We start from the raw sequence: 7,500 nt of genomic DNA, 5'->3' as shown, positions 1-7,500 counted from the left end.
AGGGAGGCAGAGCCATCGCACTTGCCGGGTGGCAGAGGAAGGACCGGACTATGTACAATAGCGGCCAACGACTCCCAGAGCCGGTAGTGCGGCGTCTGCTCTCAGCCTAAGAGGCTTCTGGGAGTGCTCAGGCAAGGGTCAGCCTGCACCCTTGCTGGCAGCACCCAGGGGAACCAGGACGCTTGCATCTCTCGCCTTCATTTTCGACACAAACGCCTGAGGAGGGAAGCCAACCCTCCGTGTGTCAAGAGACCGTCCCCGCCCCGGCCTCCGACTGATTCTTAGAACGGACGGAAAGAGTCAGGCAAGCCTGTTAAGACTTCCGCGAACTCTCCGGCTTGCACTGAGACGCGAGGTCGATGTGCTCAGCACCACGGGGCCCCTTTCGCCTGCAGGTCCCGAGCCGCCAACATGTTCTAAGTATCGTGTTCTCCAAACCTGGGTGACGGGCACCGCAGGGAGGCAGAGCCATCGCACTTGCCGGGTGGCAGAGGACGGACCGGACTATGTACAATAGCGGCCAACGACTCCCAGAGCCGGTAGTGCGGCGCCTGCTCTCAGCCTAAGAGGCTTTTGGGAGTGCTCAGGCAAGGGTCAGCCTGCACCCTTGCTGGCAGCACCCAGGGGAACCAGGACGCTTGCATCTCTCGCCTTCATTTTCGACACAAACGCCTGAGGAGGGAAGCCAACCCTCCGTGTGTCAAGAGACCGTCCCCGCCCCGGCCTCCGACTGATTCTTAGAACGGACGGAAAGAGTCAGGCAAGCCTGTTAAGACTTCCGCGAACTCTCCGGCTTGCACTGAGACGCGAGGTCGATGTGCTCAGCACCACGGGGCCCCCTTCGCCTGCAGGTCCCGAGCCGCCAACATGTTCTAAGTATCGTGTTCCCCAAACCTGGGTGACGAGCACCGCAGGGAGGCAGAGCCATCGCACTTGCCGGGTGGCAGAGGAAGGACCGGACTATGTACAATAGCGGCCAACGACTCCCAGAGCCGGTAGTGCGGCGCCTGCTCTCAGCTTAAGAGGCTTTTGGGAGTGCTCAGGCAAGGGTCAGCCTGCACCCTTGCTGGCAGCACCCAGGGGAACCAGGACGCTTGCATCTCTCGCCTTCATTTTCGACACAAACACCTGAGGAGGGAAGCCAACCCTCCGTGTGTCAAGAGACCGTCCCCGCCCCGGCCTCCGACTGATTCTTAGAACGGACGGAAAGAGTCAGGCAAGCCTGTCAAAGAATTGAGCAGATGTCAAAATCTTTTAAGACTTCCGCGAACTCTCCGGCTTGCACTGAGACCCGAGGTCGATGTGCTCAGCACCACGGGGCCCCTTTCGCCTGCAGGTCCCGAGCCGCCAACATGTTCTAAGTATCGTGTTCCCCAAACCTGGGTGACGAGCACCGCAGGGCGGCAGAGCCATCGCACTTGCCGGGTGGCAGAGGAAGGACCGGACTATGTACAATAGCGGCCAACCACTCCCAGAGCCGGTAGTGCGGCGTGCGAGGTCTGCTCTCAGCGGAAGAGGGTTTTGGGAATGCTCAGGCAAGGGCCAGCCTGCACCCTTCCTGGCCGCTCCCACGGGAACCAGGCTACTTGCAATCCTTTCCCCCAATAGCAAGTGCCTTTTGGAGGGACGGCCGGAGTCAACGTGGGGTTTGCCCGCCCTCCAAAGTGTCAAGAGACCGCCGCACAGGCCTCTGACTGATTCTTAGAACAGGCAGCAAGAGTTGGGTAAGTCTGTCGAAAATTTGACAAAGTGTCAAAAATTAGACTTCCGAGAGCTCTTGGGCATGCACACAGGCCTGTCATTCAAGTGCTCTGCCCGCGGAACCGTTTTTCGGATGCCTTTCAAAGTGGTCCCGCGCCGCCATTTTGTTCTAAAAATCGTGTTCCCAGAAATCTCCGGGTACCCCGCCAACCTCACTGTGTCACAATGTCAAGTGGCACTGAATGGGTCTGAATTTCAAATTCGACTGCTTCGCTCTGGAACTCGAACCCGGCAAAACCGTTTGGATTTTTCCCGGTCCAGACTTCCGCGGCAGACAAAGTTAAAGTTTTCGGGCTGCAGACTCAAAACGACATCTGGCCAACCGCCGGGCTCAATTCGCCCAGTTCCTCCGGCACTTCGGAACTCATGTTCGGCATGAGTTTTTGAATCTTTCCCGATGCTTCGGCATTTTCCTCCGCTGACACTTAGAATATTTTTCACACTTGGCCGAAAATTTTTCTAAGTTTTTCTGGTTACTGATTTCTTCTTTTCGGGCATTTTTCTAAGTTTTCTTGGTTACTCATTTCTCATTTTCAAACATTTTTTCTAAGTTTTTCTGGTTACTGATTTCTTCTTTTTGGGCATTTTTCTAAGTTTTCTTGGTTACTCATTTCTCATTTTCAAACATTTTTCTAAGTTTTTCTGGTTACTCATTTCTCATTTTCAAACATTTTTCTAAGTTTTTCTGGTTACTGATTTCTTCTTTTTGGGCATTTTTCTAAGTTTTCTTGGTTACTCATTTCTCATTTTCAAACATTTTTCTAAGTTTTTCTGGTTACTGATTTCTTCTTTTTGGGCATTTTTCTAAGTTTTCTTGGTTACTCATTTCTCATTTTCAAACATTTTTCTAAGTTTTCTTGGTTACTCATTTCTCATTTTCAAACATTTTTCTAAGTTTTTCTGGTTACTGATTTCTTCTTTTTGGGCATTTTTCTAAGTTTTCTTGGTTACTCATTTCTCATTTTCAAACATTTTTCTAAGTTTTTCTGGTTACTCATTTCTCATTTTCAAACATTTTTCTAAGTTTTTCTGGTTACTGATTTCTTCTTTTTGGGCATTTTTCTAAGTTTTCTTGGTTACTCATTTCTCATTTTCAAACATTTTTCTAAGTTTTTCTGGTTACTCATTTCTCATTTTCAAACATTTTTCTAAGTTTTTCTGGTTACTCATTTCTGCTTTTCCAACGTTTTACTAAGTTTTGCTGGTTACTGAGTTCACACTTTTAAACATTTTCGGGCATTTTTCTACGTTTTTCATGTTACTCATTTAGCACTTTCAGGCACTTTCCTATGCTTTCCTGCTTACTGATTTCACACTTTTAAGCATCTTCGGGCATGTTCCCTAAGTTTTGCAGTTCATTCGTTTGGGACAGTCAGGCAGCTTTCCTAAGCTTTCCTGGTAACCGAATTCACATTGTTGAGAACTTTGGAACCCTTCCCTAAGCTGTGCTGGTTACTCACTTTACCTCTTCAGACACTTGCCCCCGTTGTGACAGAGACCACTTCCCGACTCGGGAAATGCACCAAATTCGGCCTGAACTCAGAGGGCAGTCCCCCCTCGAAGGCGTGGAAGTCGGCAGAATCGCCGGGTCAAATCCGGCTGAGCTACCCGGCTTGGAAGCCTCAAAGTCGGTATGAGCTGTCAGGTTCACTCCCATCCCCGTTTGGACCACTTCCCGACTCGGGAAATTCACCAAATTCGGCCTGAACTCAGAGGACAGTCCCCCCTCGAAGGCGTGACAGTCGGCAGAACCGCCGGATCAAATCCGGCTGAGCTACCCGGCCCCGAAGCCTCAAAGTCGGTAAGAGCTGTCAGGTTCACTCCCATCCCCGTTTGGACCACTTCCCGACTCGGGAAATTCACCAAATTCGGCCTGAACTTATACAACAGTCCCCCCTCGAAGGCGTGACAGTCGGCAGAACCGCCGGATCAAATCCGGTTGAGCTACCCGGCTTGGAAGCCCCAAAGTCGGTAAGAGCTGTCAGGTTCACTCCCATCCCCGTTTGGACCACTTCCCGACTCGGGAAATTCACCAAATTCGGCCTGAACTTATACAACAGTCCCCCCTCGAAGGCGTGACAGTCGCTAGAACCGCCGGATCAAATCCGGTTGAGCTACCGGATTGGAAGCCCCAAAGTCGGTAAGAGCTGTCAGGTTCACTCCCATCCCCGTTTGGACCACTTCCCGACTTAGGAAATTCACCAAATTCGGCCTGAACTTAGAGGAGAGTCCCCGCTCGAAGGCGTGGAAGTCGGCAGAATCGCCGGGTCAAATCCGACTGAGCTACCCGGCCCCGAAGCCTCAATGTCGGTAAGAGCTGTCAGGTTCACTCCCATCCCCGTTTGGACCACTTCCCGACTCGGGAAATTCACCAAATTCGGCCTGAACTTAGACAACAGTCCCCCCTCGAAGCCGTGGCAGTCGCTAGAACCGCCGGATCAAATCCGGTTGAGCTACCCGGCTTGGAAGCCCCAAAGTCGGTATGAGCTGTCAGGTTCACTCCCATCCCCGTTTGGACCACTTCCCGACTTAGGAAAATCACCAAATTCGGCCTGAACTCAGAGGGCAGGCCCCCCTCGAAGGCCAGGCATTCGGCAGAACCGCCGGGTCAAATCCGACTGTGCTACCCGGCCCCAAAGCCTCAAAGTTGGTATGAGCAGTTAGGTTCACTCCCATCCCCGTTTGGACCACTTCCCGACTTAGGAAATTCACCAAATTCGGCCTGAACTTAGAGGAGAGTCCCCGCTCGAAGGCGTGGAAGTCGGCAGAATCGCCGGGTCAAATCCGACTGAGCTACCCGGCCCCGAAGCCTCAATGTCGGTAAGAGCTGTCAGGTTCACTCCCATCCCCGTTTGGACCACTTCCCGACTCGGGAAATTCACCAAATTCGGCCTGAACTTAGACAACAGTCCCCCCTCGAAGCCGTGGCAGTCGCTAGAACCGCGGATCAAATCCGGTTGAGCTACCCGGCTTGGAAGCCCCAAAGTCGGTATGAGCTGTCAGGTTCACTCCCATCCCCGTTTGGACCACTTCCCGACTTAGGAAAATCACCAAATTCGGCCTGAACTCAGAGGGCAGGCCCCCCTCGAAGGCCAGGCATTCGGCAGAACCGCCGGGTCAAATCCGACTGTGCTACCCGGCCCCAAAGCCTCAAAGTTGGTATGAGCAGTTAGGTTCACTCCCATCCCCGTTTGGACCACTTCCCGACTTAGGAAATTCACCAAATTCGGCCTGAACTTAGAGGAGAGTCCCCGCTCGAAGGCGTGGAAGTCGGCAGAATCGCCGGGTCAAATCCGACTGAGCTACCCGCCCCGAAGCCTCAATGTCGGTAAGAGCTGTCAGGTTCACTCCCATCCCCGTTTGGACCACTTCCCGACTCGGGAAATTCACCAAATTCGGCCTGAACTTAGACAACAGTCCCCCCTCGAAGCCGTGGCAGTCGCTAGAACCGCTGGATCAAATCCGGTTGAGCTACCCGGCTTGGAAGCCCCAAAGTCGGTATGAGCTGTCAGGTTCACTCCCATCCCCGTTTGGACCACTTCCCGACTTAGGAAAATCACCAAATTCGGCCTGAACTCAGAGGGCAGGCCCCCCTCGAAGGCCAGGCATTCGGCAGAACCGCCGGGTCAAATCCGACTGTGCTACCCGGCCCCAAAGCCTCAAAGTTGGTATGAGCAGTTAGGTTCACTCCCAAACCCGTTGGGACCACTTCCCGACTTAGGAAATTCACCAAATCCGGCCTGAACTTAGACAACAGTCCCCCCCTCGAAGGCGTGACAGTCGGTAGAACCGCCGGGTCAAATCCGGCTGAGCTACCCGATTTGGAAGCCTTCAACACAAAACCCATCCGGCAATGCCACTCAAAAAGGGCCCAAATTCAGAAACACCCCCTTCAATAGGTACCACTTCCTCGGAGACACTACCGGGACACGCTCCCCTCGGCGAAAATTAAGCCCCCACCACTAACTGAAGCCAACCGCAGCCCCAACTTCAACGGAGAAATCAGTAACCAATTCAAAAATGCACTTGGTTACTGATTTGTACTGCTTCAAAAATATTCTAAGTGTCGCTGGTTACTGATTTGTACTGCTCCAAAAATATTCTAAGTGTCACTGGTTACTGATTTGTACTGACTCAAAAATATTCTAAGTGTCGCTGGTTACTGATTTGTACTGACTGAAAAATATTCTAAGTGTCGCTGGTTACTGATTTGTACTGACTCAAAAATATTCTAAGTGTCAGTGGTTACTGATTTGTACTGCTCCAAAAATATTCTAAGTGTCGCTGGTTACTGATTTGTAATGCTCCAAAAATATTCTAAGTGTCGCTGGTTACTGATTTGTACTGCTTCAAAAATATTCTAAGTGTCAGCGGTTACTGATTTGTACTGCTTCAAAAATATTCTAAGTGTCGCTGGTTACTGATTTGTACTGCTTCAAAAATATTCTAAGTGTCAGTGGTTACTGATTTGTACTGCGTCAAAAATATTCTAAGTGTCGCTGGTTACTGATTTGTACTGCTCCAAAAATATTCTAAGTGTCGCTGGTTACTGATTTGTACTGCTTCAAAAATATTCTAAGTGTCGCTGGTTACTGATTTGTACTGCTTCAAAAATATTCTAAGTGTCAGTGGTTACTGATTTGTACTGCTTCAAAAATATTCTAAGTGTCGCTGGTTACTGATTTGTACTGCTTCAAAAATATTCTAAGTGTCAGTGGTTACTGATTTGTACTGCTTCAAAAATATTCTAAGTGTCGCTGGTTACTGATTTGTACTGCTTCAAAAATATTCTAAGTGTCAGTGGTTACTGATTTGTACTGCTCCAAAAATATTCTAAGTGTCGCTGGTTACTGATTTGTACTGCTTCAAAAATATTCTAAGTGTCAGTGGTTACTGATTTGTACTGCTCCAAAAATATTCTAAGTGTCGCTGGTTACTGATTTGTACTGCTTCAAAAATATTCTAAGTGTCAGCGGTTACTGATTTGTACTGCTTCAAAAATATTCTAAGTGTCAGTGGTTACTGATTTGTACTGCTTCAAAAATATTCTAAGTGTCGCTGGTTACTGATTTGTACTGCTTCAAAAATATTCTAAGTGTCAGTGGTTACTGATTTGTACTGCTCCAAAAATATTCTAAGTGTCGCTGGTTACTGATTTGTACTGCTCCAAAAATATTCTAAGTGTCAGTGGTTACTGATTTGTACTGCTTCAAAAATATTCTAAGTGTCGCTGGTTACTGATTTGTACTGCTTCAAAAATATTCTAAGTGTCAGTGGTTACTGATTTGTACTGCTTCAAAAATATTCTAAGTGTCGCTGGTTACTGATTTGTACTGCTCCAAAAATATTCTAAGTGTCGCTGGTTACTGATTTGTACTGCTTCAAAAATATTCTAAGTGTCGCTGGTTACTGATTTGTACTGCTCCAAAAATATTCTAAGTGTCGCTGGTTACTGATTTGTACTGCTTCAAAAATATTCTAAGTGTCGCTGGTTACTGATTTGTACTGCTTCAAAAATATTCTAAGTGTCAGTGGTTACTGATTTGTACTGCTTCAAAAATATTCTAAGTGTCGCTGGTTACTGATTTGTACTGACTCAAAAATATTCTAAGTGTGGCTGGTTACTGATTTGTACTGCTCCAAAAATATTCTAAGTGTCGCTGGTTACTGATTTGTACTGCTTCAAAAATATTCTAAGTGTCAGCGGTTACTGATTTGTACTGCTTCAAAAATATTCTA

Source organism: Hemiscyllium ocellatum (genome assembly GCF_020745735.1).
Source record: "Hemiscyllium ocellatum isolate sHemOce1 chromosome 15 unlocalized genomic scaffold, sHemOce1.pat.X.cur. SUPER_15_unloc_8, whole genome shotgun sequence".
Classification (NCBI taxonomy): Eukaryota; Metazoa; Chordata; class Chondrichthyes; order Orectolobiformes; family Hemiscylliidae; genus Hemiscyllium; species Hemiscyllium ocellatum.
The sequence above is the reverse complement of the archived record's forward strand: the minus strand, read 5'-3'. Positions refer to the sequence as shown.